At 42.0% G+C, this 14,928-nt stretch overlaps 1 long non-coding RNA gene across 1 annotated transcript; it reads right to left on the bottom strand.

The window, feature by feature from the left end:
- Positions 1–1,890: 1,890 nt before the first annotated feature.
- LOC110347114 (uncharacterized) lies at positions 1,891–7,115 on the bottom strand. The gene is made up of 4 exons (XR_002391518.2): positions 6,952–7,115; positions 4,457–4,593; positions 2,598–2,750; positions 1,891–2,508 (listed from the first exon to the last, which is right to left on the bottom strand). It is a non-coding gene; the product is annotated as an uncharacterized LOC110347114 (long non-coding RNA).
- Positions 7,116–14,928: the final 7,813 nt, after the last annotated feature.

Raw genomic sequence — 14,928 nt, forward strand, 5'->3', positions numbered from 1 at the left:
CCTACAATCCCGGCACTCAGAAGGCAAGAGGATCACCATGAGTTCAAGGCCAGCCTGGACTACAGAGTGTGTTCAAGGCCAGCCTGCACTATATAGTGAGACCCTTTATCCCACCCCCCCAGGGCAGGACTGTCTCCTCAAATCTGGGATATGTGGTGATGGTAGCTATGGTATATTTGTCAATTAAAAGTTTATTATTAGGCTAGAGAGAACATTTTTACAAAGTTGATTTTTCTTTCTCTTTTACTACATTTTCCCAAAAACTATGTTGAGGTACTAGTGTATAATTATACTGTAAGGTCATATATAATAGCAGTGTACATTATTATGGACCCTACATGAGACAGATGTCTCCACCAGATTATTCTTACATCACATCATATTTCTATGAAGGGCATCAATTAATTCTGTGGTGGATATGAATTTTACCTCTCAAGTTCAACTGCTGAAAGCTTCAATGTATTTTGACATTCAGAACAGTTTCCATGGACCTCTCAGAGTTAATACTGAATTCACTGCCCCTCAAAAATCTACCCAGCTCCCAGGTTAGAGTAGCATATACAGGAACAGCAGCAGATGATTTATAATTTATCTCCAAACAAGCCAAGTCTTCAGGTGGCTTCTCCCTTGTACCACATCTCCTTGGTTCTCCATGGAGTCATTTTGTCTGAACTGCACTTTGTGGCACTGCCATTAGCCTCTGTTGCAAGTCTTTTTAAGGAACAGACTTCTGACTCTCACTTGTATGTCTGTCGTATGGATGTTATTGAGATCATTCGTCCTTACATTACAAATCCTATATCTTCTCTATGAAGACTTACTGTAGAATTGATTTCTGAACTCAATGGCAGGAAAATGGTCTTTTTAATTTATTGAATGAAACTGAGCATCTACTACATGCAGGTTCTGGAGACAAACGAACAAATGAAATACAATCTAGTGGGGAAGAAGACAAACATCACCTAGCCAATTATTCCATCAATTGTAACTATTTTGATAAATGCTACCAGAAAAAAAAATAGGAGTGACTTAGGGGTGTCAGTAAGGGGATCTAAGGGTCAATGAGGGGTTGAGGATGTTATGCTTCTCCTGAGCAATTATTTTTATGTTTTTCTACTTAATCATGTTGATCCTCTTTCACTTTGGCTGCTAGGAGTTAAAAATTAAATTTGTGATTCACCTTTAGAAAGGGTTTGTGATACAATTTAATTTTTGGACTTATTTGTGGAACAAAATTTGCCAAAAGCCTACTGTGTGCTGGGACCAGCTACACACTGGGCATATAACAATAAACAGGATAAATGGGTCTCTGACCTCACAGAGCTTACAGGCAAGTGGGAGACAAGGCAATGAATTAGGGCATCACTGTAAATCTTTTAAAAGGAGCATTATAAATGCCCACGTTTATTTTTTAGGAGTATTTCTACTGATGAATTATTTTAATTTTATGAGTTTTATGATATTATACAATGTGTACTTAACAAGAAAATAAAATATTAAATTTTTAATATGTACTGAGTGTTTAGAATAAACATTTTCAACATCAATTGTTTATTTGCTTATAAAATCTAAAAAATAACAGATATAAATTCCTATGTGAACTACAATGAAAATACAAATAAAACCTTACCACAGAAATAATCTTTACTTCAATTATCATACCTAAGGCAGTCTTCACACACGAAAACAGCATGTTCCATACACAAGTATCACTTACACTGACAGCACATATGTCTTGCTTTCTTGTCTGTTTTGGCAGATCAAACTGTTACCGGGTAGCCTGCTTCTAAAAGTGGCTCTGAATGTTACTGGCTCTGGGTTGCTTGCCTTGCTCTCTAGAGTTAGATTCTAGGTTCTTCTTGTCTCAAAGAAAGAATTGAGCAAAATGAGCAAAAAGCAATGGCCAAATTTTATTTGAGAAAGTAAAAGTGAAGAGTGGGGGAGAAACTGGCTCTGTAGAGTGCTCTTGGACTAAGTAAAGAGAGAAAGAGGGTAAAAGCAAAACTAAAGTATACACTGTGTCTGGGAAACAGAGCATGGGCTATCGTGGAAAGTTACACTCTTCATGGTGTTGGTGTGTCCTTTATGCTGTCCAAATCTCAAGGAAATTCATGAGAATTTCTACATATGGGTCCTGAGAGGCGGTGCTGGGATCCCACCTCTCAGGCTGATGTAGTTCTAGGCCATCCTATTGAAAACCTGCTTGAGTTCTCACAGGAAGTCCACATACAGGGCTCTGGGAACTGTTCTGCACATGCGTCTGAGACCTTGTAATTAACAGGTCCTGCCTACTTCCCCAGCCAGCTTTGCCAAGCCCTAATCTCCTATCTCATCTTCCCCAAGAGACACAAATCCCCATAACTCTTTATGGGGTGCTGAGGGAGTGGAAGTCTCTGTGTTCTATAGCTTCTTCAAGCTGGAAGGGGCTGTAGACCCTCCCTACTGGGGATTATGTGCTCTCCAACTACCTTGGAGTGCTGTGGCTCACTGGGTTGAAGAAAGGAAAACCTGTCAGAAAACATCAAGAAAAGAGTTAATGACCACTGAGCTTCACTATTAGACCAAATATGAGGGGCAGGTCAGATTTCCATACTTACTGCAGTGGCACTGGAGCCTTGCTTTTTTCTTTTTTTTTTTTTGAGTCTTGCTTTTTGAAGAGAAATCTCGAGTCCTCCAGAGGCTCACAAGAGCAGCTTTTTCCTTTTGGGTGATCTTGCTCTTCGGAGGGTTCAGATGGGACTGGCTTTATTCTACAGAGATGAAGAATATATCCCAGATGTTGAACTTTGGGGAGGGATACTGGGCCTTTTCTTTGGAGACTTTATATCCTTGCTTAGACTGAAAGTTGAGTCTGTACAGTGTTGTAGTTGATAATTTCTGAGTTGAGCTACAAACTAGGATATCATCTATATACCGTAAGATGACTTCCTGTTTAAGCTTTTAGTTCCTCAAGTCTTTCTCCAGTGCCCAAGTAAAAAGGTGAGGAGTGTCTCTAGACCCTTGTGGGAGAACTGTCCAGGTATATTGCTGCTTTTCTCTTGAAATGGAATTTTCCCACTCAAAAGCAAACAGAAGTTGGGAATCTGGATGTAGGAGGATGGAGAAAAATCACATCATGAAAGGTTTTTGTTTTGTTTTTTTGGTACCGGGGATCGAACTCCGGTCCTTGTGCTTGCACAGCAGGTGGCGAAACCACTGAGCTAAATCCCCAGCCCATTATGAGATGTTTTTAAAAAAATGATTCAACCTTTTAAAATAGCTGTATTCAATAAATATTTGCCTAATCTGAGCTCAAAGGGATATGGAAAAACTCCCATCTGTTTGTGGGCTAAAATGACTGGGAGGACTGACAGGAATAATGTGGTCAGTGTTGGGCTGGTTTTTTGTTGTTGTTTTGCAATGTAAAATTTTTACTTATATTTTGTATAGGCACAGTGGCACATATCTGTAATTCTAACTACTCAAGAGTCTGAAGCAGAAAGCTGGCAAGGTCTAGGCTAGCCTGGGCAACTCAGTGAGACCCTGTCTCAAAATAAAAACCTTGAACGAAAACATTACATGTACTATTAAAAAATGTAAAGAAGGGCCAGGGATTTAGCTCAGTGGTTTCGCCACCTGCTGCGTGAGTGCAAGGACCCAAGTTCAATCCCTGGTACCAAAAAAAAAAACGGCTAAAAACATATAAAGAAAAAAATTTTAAATTCAAAAAAGAAAGGGGCTGGACCGGGGATTTAGCTCAGTGGTTACTCTGCCTGCCCTACAAGTGCAAGGACCCAAGTTTGATCCCTGGTACAAAAAAAAAAAAGAGAGAAAGAAAGAAAGAAGAAAGGAAGGGAGGGTCTGGGGATATAGCTCAGTGATAGAATGCCCTTGAGTTCAAGCCCCAGTAGCACAAAAAATGTACATTTTTGTAAGCTTTTTCAAAGTATAACAGACATACAAAACAGTGTGAAAGTCCTAAATATCACTTGATGGCTTTTTACACATTAGCCTAGGCTTATATAACTAGCACCAAACCAAGACACTGAACATTACCAGAACCCAAAAGGCTCCCTAGTTCTCCTTAGAGTTGACAGTCAAGCATAACCAGGAATAACCACAACAACTTTGTCTTCTAATGCCATGGATGCACTTTCTTAAGTCATTTTTAAAAGCTAACCTTGGAATAATGTAGTCATCTACTAAAGCTCTGAAAATGTTTCTATGAATGGTAAAAATCACAACGTTTTATTTGGCTCTTATAAGTTGTACCTGTCTTCTCCCCCCGGACACACACACACATGCCGGATCCTCTTCTTTTTTAGATAAACAAATTATCTTCCTCTGATTCTCATTATGCAAACAAAATAAGAGTCAGTAAAATGAGTATCACGCTCACTTTGGCAGTACCTATAGTAAAATGGCTATCTATTTCATTCATTCATTCTTTCTTTCATTCAATAAGCATTTATTGTACCTCCAATGTCCCAGGCACTGCTGAAGGCGTGATTAAAAAGACAGTTGCAATCCTGCAGCCTGCATGGTTGTGGAAGAAAGTGTTGTAGAGAGATCTCATGTTGAGGCTCAGAGGCAGGAAACTGCAGACAGCTTATTCTGTATAAAGAACGGCAGTGTTGAGAAGACTTCTGGGTTAAGATGGTAGACCGAACTAATAGCAAATTTCTCTCCTAACCGAAACCTCATTAATGCTGTAGTAAAGCAATGATTGAAAAATGTATAAATCTATGCATGTATGGAGAATGAGATGGCAAGAGTAAAAGTTCTAGAACCAAGACATTAGATAAATGAATAAAAACTGAGCAGATTTTTTTAAAAAGCCAAAACCCAAGCAAGCAGTGGGAAAAACTGAGGCCAATTTGATTTACATCAATGACTTTCCATGCCTGGTTAGGCCAAGCCAATACTCCCATTCAGCCTGAAGCATCCAAAAGAAGATGGACCTTTGGCCCCAGTATCCCTTAAGAATAAAAGATCAAAGTCAGGGAGAGGGGATGAGGTAGGCTAGAAGAAATAAAGATAGGTGAAAAGGGGATAAGGAAAAATTGTAATTTAAAAATTGTACTTTTGGGCCAGGGATTTAGCTCAGTGATTCCACCACCTGTCCCGTGGGTGCAAGGACCTGAGTTTGATCCCTGGTACCAAAAATAATAATAATAATAATAATAAAAATTGTACTTTTAAGAAAAGCTGAAGCTTCAGGATACAAAAGTTACTCAAGATTACAATGCCTTTTTTCCTTTCCAGGAAACTCCAAAAAAACAAAAATTCCTGAGGATCTTAAAGATACAATTATCCCACACTTTTCACCAGTTACTTGTTTGTTCTCCCCTAGACTCCCAGGCTCAAAGAAGAGACATTATTAAGTGGGCAGTGTATCTCCAAACTTCAAACACATGCAATAGTTTATAATCTAACCCAGCCCACCAAATGTTTAGCCTGACACAGTAGAAATATACATCCCAGATCACCCACCTTGAGGACACCCACCAAGACCACATAAAAATACCCCAACTCCAGACCATAATACATCTTACTCTATGAGCTCCCTCACACTCTCTGAGTGTGTACTTCTTTCTTTTTAATAAACTTCTTTATTCCTCTCATTGATGCATATTGATAATTCTTTTTCCATGACAGAAGTTAGAGAGCCTATAAACTACCACATGAGTGAGGTGATTTGAGGTCCCCATCTCCTCTTTGAGGGACCTTCTAGACCCTGTCCAGTGACAGGATGATTGATTACATAAATTAGACTTTGCACAAGTGAAGGAGGAGCTAAGGAAGTGAAGGAACCAGACACAGTCTCCCTAAGGAGCTAGCATGGCGGGCAGCTGTCATGGTAGAGCTGGCTGGGAAATCTGACAAGCCAGGCATGTCCAGCTGCTGGGAAGGGGGGACTCGTGGAGAGGCCTGTGGAGCTGTGTCTCAGTGCAACTACTTCATCATTAGTCTGAGTGTCCAGAATTGAGCCTGGGGCCCCTAGGGTCAGCAGAGCCAAAATATAGTCAGAGGGGTGATGTGTGGAGCAAAGAAAGAAAAAGTTGGGCCTGCTGAGCACCTCTGCATCTATCTGTCACCATGTCTGTCTCCAAGTCTGTCACCACGTCTCCCCTTCAGAGAATAATGGCCACTGCTTCACTTCTACCTCCCAGTTCTCGTATCTATTCCTCTTTTGGCCAAATCTCACTACATAGGGAAAGGGTTTATAGTTCCAGTTTAACTAACTGGAAAATTAAACTTGGACCAACACAAGCAGGGGAGCAACAAGATGGAAGGAATACAGGCCCTGCTGCCAAAGAACAACCACCCAGCCCCAAATGCCCACACCAGGATAATTGGGTGAAAGAGAAAGAAACTTCCATCTCTGTTCCTTCAGCAGAATGCATATTCCAATAAAACACTCTACTTTTCCAGTTGTTATTGTCACTTTAATTTTCTGGCCCCTCTAAGTTGCAGATGTGCCGCTGGTCATTTGTTATTTTGTTAGATCCTGAGCTTCACATTCTAGTTGGCAGTCTTGCACCTGCAGCCTCTCACTGCTCACTGTTAGGTGGCAACAAGTCCCTATCTAGGTCCTCCTTCCAGGCAGAAGAGAAACTCTGCCACCACTAACTCTAACCCTAGCCCTAACCCTAACCCTAACTCCAACCCATTCAAGCTGCTCCTGTTTTCTTCCAGGCTGAGGCTCTGCTGTCCTCTCTGAACTGGCCACAGGTCCACCCTTTGCTCAGCAACCTGCGTGACTCTCTCTCTCCAATGTGGACTCCCGCATTTCTTCAGAGGCCTCCTTCACAGCCAGCTGTGGGAAGGGCTTTGAATGCTCAGGAAGCAGCCATGAACTAGGTTGTGCTCTCTGCCTATTCAAAGGCTACCTTATGGTCAGCTGTACCAGGCTCAGCCTCCACAGCGGAAACCCAGAAAAGTGAAGGCTTAACTAACATAAATATTTACCTTAGGCTAGTGGTCCTGGCTGACAGGATGACCATTTTGAGCTGAGGTTCCTTCTGTCTTCTTACTATGCCTTCCCACTGGACATTGTCCGCATCAACATGGTTGAGGCTGGGTTCCTGACATGTCTATGTCTATCCTCGCGGAATAGGGAAAGAAAGGAAGCAAAAGAAGAACAATTTCCTATTGAACAAGTAATGTAGAAGTTCCCTACAGCCCTTCTGTCACATCTACTGGTCAGAATTTAGCTAAAAGGCCATATCTGAGATGCAGAGGAGGCTGGGAGATGTAGTTCTTGGCAGGGCTATCATCTATCCAAGTGAACTTCCTTCCTATGCAGGAAGTAGAGAACAGATGTGGGGGACAAGCAGAAGGCCACCACAGCCTGGCTGCCACCTCAGGCCCAGAGGACAAGCTCTCCCTTCTGCTTGTCACAGCCCACTTCTGCTGAGACCCCCTTCCCCATCCCAGGCTCCATGTAGGATCGACCCAGAAATTTTTCTCTAAAAACATATAAATGGTCTTTGCTGCTATAGCAGATGCTATCATCTCCCTGTCTGGGTCCTTTGCCTTCCAGGGCACATGACTCTGTCTAAGCCCTGAAATCCTTACCCAGGGCTTTCTATGGATGCTAGAGCCTACTGTGCCCACAGGGCAGGCCTGCCCAGCTGGGGATTATCATCCCTCCTCTGAGCCCAGTTCGGTTTAGTCTGTCACAACCAACACTAATGCAGCCCCTTTCCCATGCACTGTGCTAGACTCCGGGGCACAAAAGAACCTGAACACCTTTCGGCTCACACTAAGTGCTGGGTGCGCTACTGAGTGCTTTAACTGCATTCCTCTTTTCATTCTCACAGCAGGTCTTTGAGGTTGGTTCTCTCCATTGTACAGGTGTGGAAACTGAGTCTTAGGAATGATAAACACCTTCATAAATGGCCTGGCTTATAATCAACAGAGATAAGGTTCAAACCCACATTAGTTTGGCTCCACAACTGCTGTTGTTTTAGACTAATGAGAGACACTCCCTGCCCCAAGAGCCCACAGACTATGGACCTGGGCACCGAAGGACCAACAAATATAGAACACCGCAATAACAGTCAGTACAATAGGTAGATGATGAGGTTTTTGTTTACTTGTTTGTCTTCCGGCTGGCTGGAATGCATTTGATATTGAGTTAAGGAGTCCTCACAGCATCCCTAGGTTGCTTATGTAAAAGTCTATACTTTCAAGCCATCATTATTTTAGCTCTTTTACAGCAATAAAACTATTTTAATTCAGTGTGTCCCATTGTCTTTTACTTCGTAGGTGAGATATGGAATACAGGAGCATTTATATGGCACATAAGGATAAACTCAAGATTTGGGAAAGTCTAAATAAGAATTGGTGAAAATAGTGACATTTTTCTTTCAGTACATGGTTTTGAAAAGAAATCAGATACAAAGCATTTAGGAAGATGGTAAATATTTAATTGGAATAAAATACTTATTCAAATTTTGTGTGAGAAATCAGCTTACTTCTATGAACATGCTTTTTATATTAGATTTTAGGGCTGAAATGATGACAAAATCTCTAATTATGTCTTTCTAATTATGCTTTCTTCAAATTCATGATCATCACCATTGACAAGAAACTCTGCATAAGTAGATACTGTGAGTGGCAGCAGTACCTGTCATTTTCCTGCAATTGTCAGAAACACCTTTTTTATCATTAACAGAATTTGAATCCTTTTATTTTTCCTTTAATAATGCAGTTGTTCTCTAAGTCTAACATCTCTGCCTTTTCATTCATTGACAACACAGAATGTTGAATTTCTTGTAATAACATAAAGGGCATTAGAATAGAATAATACTTTTATCATGTCAAGTATTTTTAAATTGTGATGAAATTTTCTTCAGACATGCCCAGATATTGCTCTTAGCAGTCTTAGTAATTGTATACAGGTTTCAAATCATAACGCCAACTTGGTTCACTGGTAAACCATTTGTAATTTCACTTCTGCAAAGGTAAATTTTTTCTTTGAATTCATAAATGTTGCTAGTGTATAGCAATATTGAGTTACCCGAGATCGATCCCCAGTACCAAAACAAAAACAAAAACAAAAAATATTGAGTTAGGCATTCCCAAGAGCACCCTCCGGCTTGGTGATTTGCTGGGCCTCACAGAACAGTGTCACACTCATGGTAACAGTTTATTACAGTGGATGAACGTAGATTAAAGTCAGTAAAGACAAACAGTGCCTGTGTGAACTTCGGGAGAAACCAGGCTCAAATTTCTCATTGTTCTCCAATGGAGCCATCTAATTCTGCCAGGCAAAGTGTGGTCCAGCAGGCGAATTTACCCAGTTTGATGTGCAAGGCTTTTTTTGTTTTTGCTTTTGTGGTACTGAGGATTGAACCCAGGGCCTTGTGCATGCTAGGCAAGAACTCTGTCACTAAGCTACATTTCTGGTTTTAAGTATTTTTTTTAAGTTTTATTTTTTTAAGTTTAATTTTGAGAAAGAATCTCAACAAGTTGCTCAGGCTGACCTTGAACTCACCATCTTCCTGTCTTAGCCTCTTTAGTAGCCAGGATACACTTGCATTAGAGGTTTCTTGTTGTTTTACAGGGAAAAGACTTTTTTTGATTCCATAACTATGATAAACTTAAATTGAGACAACTAAGTTGAGTTAGCATCACCAAGGAGTCCATGGTTTCAGGGAAGGCCTGTGGGGTCTCCAGAGATCCAGAGGGAGAAACTATCGCTTGCTTCTACCTAGGAGAGTCCAGGAAGGGTTCATGGAAGAGGCCGCGTTTGACACTGAAGAGTTTCTCCGGGGAGAAAGTGGGCAGCAGTCCTATTAAGAAGGATAGCATGAGCGAAGGCATGAAGTAAGTCCACCGCCTAGAAAATGCTCAGGAGGGCGGCAGGACGCCGAGGGCCCGGAGGCTGGGGAGTCCTGGGCAGACAGTGCAAGACTCGAACAGTTTGTCCGGCAGGCAGTGGAGAGCCGGTGGCAGAGTTACGCTGAGGGTGGGACAAGAGGGAGTGCAGTCAGAGCTGAGCCTTAGCAAGTTGCCCTTGGTGATGACGTGGGTGAGGTGGAGAGCTGGAAACCAAGGCCTGGGAGGTCAGTCGTGGGCTCCCTTGCTGTTAACGGTCCACTTGCAGCTCCAGGCGCAGAGCTGAGCTTTTGACACCAGAGGGCGCTATGACCTAGGACATGGGCCTCCTGCAGTCCCTGACCCCTTCACCTGGAGCTCTTGCTTCTGAAAATTCATCCTTCTGGAGCGTCTCGTCCACTGTCTGGCTTTTATTTGACTTTCTCTTTCGGTGTAAGAATGGCTACAGAGACTGTGGGATGCTTGTGGGAAAATGGAGGATGCAGTGGGGAGCAAACAGGAAAGTTCCTGGCTGTCTTAGAGCGCACGATCTGAAACTGGAAGTGTGTTCCCCTGGTGAGCAGCACCGGGTGTTCCTGTGAACACGTGAGACCCACAGACTCTCTGGACCCACGGAACCTACTCTTCAGACCCCGCACTGCCAAGAGGCACTTCACAGTGGAGTGAGTGTCACAGGGGCCTGCAGCCTGCAGTCCCGAGTGAGGAGGGACCTGCTCAGAGAGAAGGGCCCCAGAGGCTGCCTGATGTAGTAGGAGTCAGCCAGAGAGAGGCAAGAGAAAGGACTTCCACACAGAGGGAACAATTGTGCCACAGCCCAGAAGAGGGGGAGGTTAGTCTCCTGTTACACCCCTACTTCAAGGGGCCTAACACAGGGCCTCTGCCTTTGTCCCACCGAGTACACTCTTAGGACTTCTCTCTAGGAGAGGTCTTAAGGTTTTGAAAGACGTCTTCCACACAAGTTGCTCTACGTAATTAATAATTCATTCATTTCCTACTACTTATTAATCAATATATATATAGCTCCAATCAGAGTTCCTGATTAGCATGAGATGTCCAGACTTCCTATTCTGAATTAATAATAATAGTAACTACCATTTGCCTAGGGCTGACTCTGGGCCAGGCTGGCTGCCAAGTGCTTTATGTGTATCATCTCCTTCAATTCCCACATCAAGTGGAGTACTCTTATGACCCCATAGCACTGAGGAAGGAACTGACACCAGGAGAGGTTTAGTCCCTTGCCCCAAAGCACACAACTGGGTACCAGCTACCCTAAGTTGGTCCTCCTGCAGAACAAACTTGACCCAAATTCTTCCCTTCATCTTGGGAGTGATGGAGTTCTAGGCCCAAAGACTGATACCTGGCCCGTCAGCACATACAGTCTTATCCTGAGTAAATGCTTAATTCTTGGTATGCATTTAGAAGTACCAAAATAGCTCGTGGTGCCCATTTCTATCTTGGGAGTTCCCTGGGGTTCTGGAACTCCAGGTCAGAATCACTGAGCTGGTCCAGCCTTCACTCTCCTCCTATAATGCCTCCCCCACACTACAGAGCAGTGTGTGGAAGCCCTGGGGGCAGGCAGTGCAGTGGAGGCAGGCTTCCAGGGACCGCCTCAAAGGGTCTCCTAAGGTCACGGAGCCAGAAAAGAGCTCATGGTCCTTGGGTCATTGTCCCCATTTCCTCCCTTCTTTGTCCCTTCCCAACTTCCCTTGCTTTTGTCCAGACCATCTACTGAGTCCCTGCTCTGTGCAATACATGTTTCATGCCATTATTTCAATTCCTCTTAGGCTACAGAATATTGCTGCGATATGCAGTAGTTTTTGCAATATTATGAAGCTATCTCCACCACAAAGGTAGCTTCCAGCAGATGTCAGCAGCAGCACCAATTGTAGCCTCACCCACTGCCATGCAGGATAGAATATGGGGTTCCCTGTGTCTCACCACACTGTGCCCTCCATCTCCACCCACCTCTCTGCCCTCTGTTCCTAAGGCGGCAGACTCCATACTCCGTTAGCCCTGTAGGGGGTGCTGGCTCCTTTTCTCCCTTTCTCCTTCTGTCTGCTTGCCATTCATGACTGGTTGCACATCAGTTTTCTCCCTCATGCCAGTTTCACAGCTAGGCTTCACCACCTGCCTGGTAGAAAGTTCACGTTACGCTTGGGACATCCTGGCTTGGACTCAATAACCAAGATGGCTTGGTGAGCCTGGCTGCACTTCGGCCACTTATGCTCCCAGACAAACACCAGACCCAGACAAACACAAGCAGCCTCCCTGGCTCTCTTGGCTCTAAAAGAAAGCCAGGAGTCTTGGTAGGAAGTCTCTAGTAGACAGGGAGGGGAAGTGATCCAGCAAAAAATCCGATTTGTTTCTAGTATGGGAGTCTTCGGTCCTTCAAGACAGTCTCTTAATAACCAACTGATACATAAACATCATTTTTTTTTTTTGGTACTGGGGATCGAACTCGGGACCTTGCACTTGCGAGGCAGGTGCCGGAACCACTGAGCTAAATCCCTGGCCCAACATCAATATTTTTTAATCAAATGTTATAATTTTTTAAACAAAAATGATCCTCAACATTGTTACAAAAGTAGAAGATGCTCATTGGAAAAAATTCAAGTAATAGAGAAACTAAATGTTAATTTCAACTTTTTAGATTTTCAATCTAAATCACTGTTAACATTTTGGTGGGTAAATTTCTGGGTATATATAATCACATATAATCAAATGGATGTATAAATGTGTTTTTAAATATGTGAATATAAATGAGAGAGAAACCATTTTTGAAATACACATTAAAATATAATAAAATATAAAAATATAAGTGTATTACAGCATATATTACCATGTAAGAATATGTTATATATGTATTTAAAATAAATGTTATTCAACTTGTTCTTTTTTTCAAGTTGGAACACTAAGTTGTGGATATCTTTCCATGTTGACATCTACTGCTAGCTCTCTCCTTTTTCTCAGCTCTATAATATGCACATATTGTATCATGAATTGTTCAATCTTTTGCTAATACAACATGTGTTTCCAATCTTTTGTTATTACTAATTATACTGCAAAGAACTTCCTCTATATTGATATTTGCTCACATTTGCCAATATTTCTATAAATAAATGCCCCAAAGTGGAACCATTTTGATCAAAGGGAACACATGATAAAATTTTGATGGTAATGAACTTCTCTCCAAAAGTAATTTACACTTGTAACAGCAATGGCCTGTGAGAACCCTACCAACACTCCCTCCCACACTCAATGTCTTTTAATTTTTACAAAGCTGATACCTGAAAAATAAACATTACTGTTTAAACTTTGGATTTGTCTTCCTGTGGAGTTATCAGCCACTTGAATGTCATCTACTATAAAATATGTTTTCCTATGTTATTAGTCTTTTTTTTCTTACTCATAGTTTTTATTGTTACTTTTCTTCCTAAATATTTTTTTTAAAATTTGATTTGTATGGCTCAGGGATTTAACTCAGTGGTGCTGCCACCTGCCTTGCAAGGGCAAGGTCCCGAGTTCAATCTCTGGTACCAAAAATTTTTTTTTGATTTGTAAGAGTGTTTTACATATCAGGTTTTTAGCCCTCATCTGTCCTATGGAGAGCAAATAAATTTTTTGCTAATACACCTGTATTAAATGTTCCCCTGTATGTTTTTCCTACATCACAAGATCTGTTCATCTTGCTCTTGATAACTTCTGAGATTTGTGTCTTGTTTTGGAGATTTCATAGCATAATTATGAAAATCTTTTCTGATATTTTCTTCAAGTATTTTTATGGCTGTGTTTTTATCTGTGCACATTTGATCTATCTGGAATTTGTTTTAGTGATTGCAGTGAGTTAGGGATAGTTTGATTTTTCCCCTAACATCATATATCCTAACCTGTATTTTTCCCTCGTCTATCTCAAATGCCACCTTATCATATACCAGATTTTCTTCTATGTTTGGGTCTATTTGTGTGTCCTATTCCACTCCACTTACCTCTCCATCATTACTTTCTGAGTCAGTTACACACTAATTATTGCAACTCTTAGTATGCTCAAACTCTTTTCTAAACCCTTCTCACTGTAAGACCACCAAATTTGGTGAGCTGCACACCCTTTGTCTGAATGTTATTGCCTTTCAAACAAGGTCAACTGGGTGTGGGGATGTGGCTCAGTAGTACAGTGTGTGCTTAACATGCACAAGACCCACGCACAGCACTGCACTAAGAAACCATAAGATCAAACTGTCTCCTCAAGGTAACCTGCATCTCTCTACTACGTTCATTTATTCATTCCCTAAGAACTTTTTTCCCCCTTAAATTCTCTTATTGGTACATATTAGGTATACTGTTGGGAGCAAGGCTACATAATTTTAGGGGAAAATCATTTGGTTAGCCTAGTTCTCCTGCCTACAACCCAGCTATGGAATTCCGAGACAATTGCATTTTGGCCTCCGGTCACAACTGAGACCTCAATGATCTGGTGATGCTGTGATTCTCCAGGACAAGAAACATCCTGGGAGCTGAAAACATCCTGGGAGGAACAAACATCCACACAGTTCCTCATTATTCTTGGACCTTTACCATCTTGTTTACGCGGATGTACTGAACTCTCTGCAAGCCATTTGTTACCTTTGTTTCTCCCAATGTACTGAATAAAGGTGTGGTAAGCTGGGGGCTTTTGTCTTTGCTGCCCTGAGCAGCACTGATCAGACCCAAAGCTCAGCTTCTTCTCAGTCTCATTTGTCTACCTTTCCTGTAATTCACCGTGTGCTGCCGTGGCTCGCAGGAGACCAGGACTCACTGCAGAGGTTCTGATAACGTCCCCTTCCCCTGTTCCCTACAGTATACAATTCATTTACATTTCTCATTGGGAACTTGTACCTTTACCTGATCTCTCTTGGTTCTTGTTTTTCCCCCTTCCCTGCCCTCCCTTCACCCCCTCCACCCTTCCCTATTTACAAAGACTGTGTTTCCATTTTTTCCTTTTCTTATAATTTTCCTGTCCCTTCTTTCCTATCCCCTTCCCCTCCCACTTCCCCTACCCCTTTGGACCTTTTCTTCCTATTTCAAATTATCAATTATTCATTTTAATCCTTATTTACACTTTGT

This window comes from Heterocephalus glaber, unplaced genomic scaffold (assembly GCF_053883595.1).
Source record: "Heterocephalus glaber isolate CG9 unplaced genomic scaffold, H.glaber_assembly_v1.0 deba00001452, whole genome shotgun sequence".
In the NCBI taxonomy this organism is placed as follows: Eukaryota; Metazoa; Chordata; class Mammalia; order Rodentia; family Bathyergidae; genus Heterocephalus; species Heterocephalus glaber.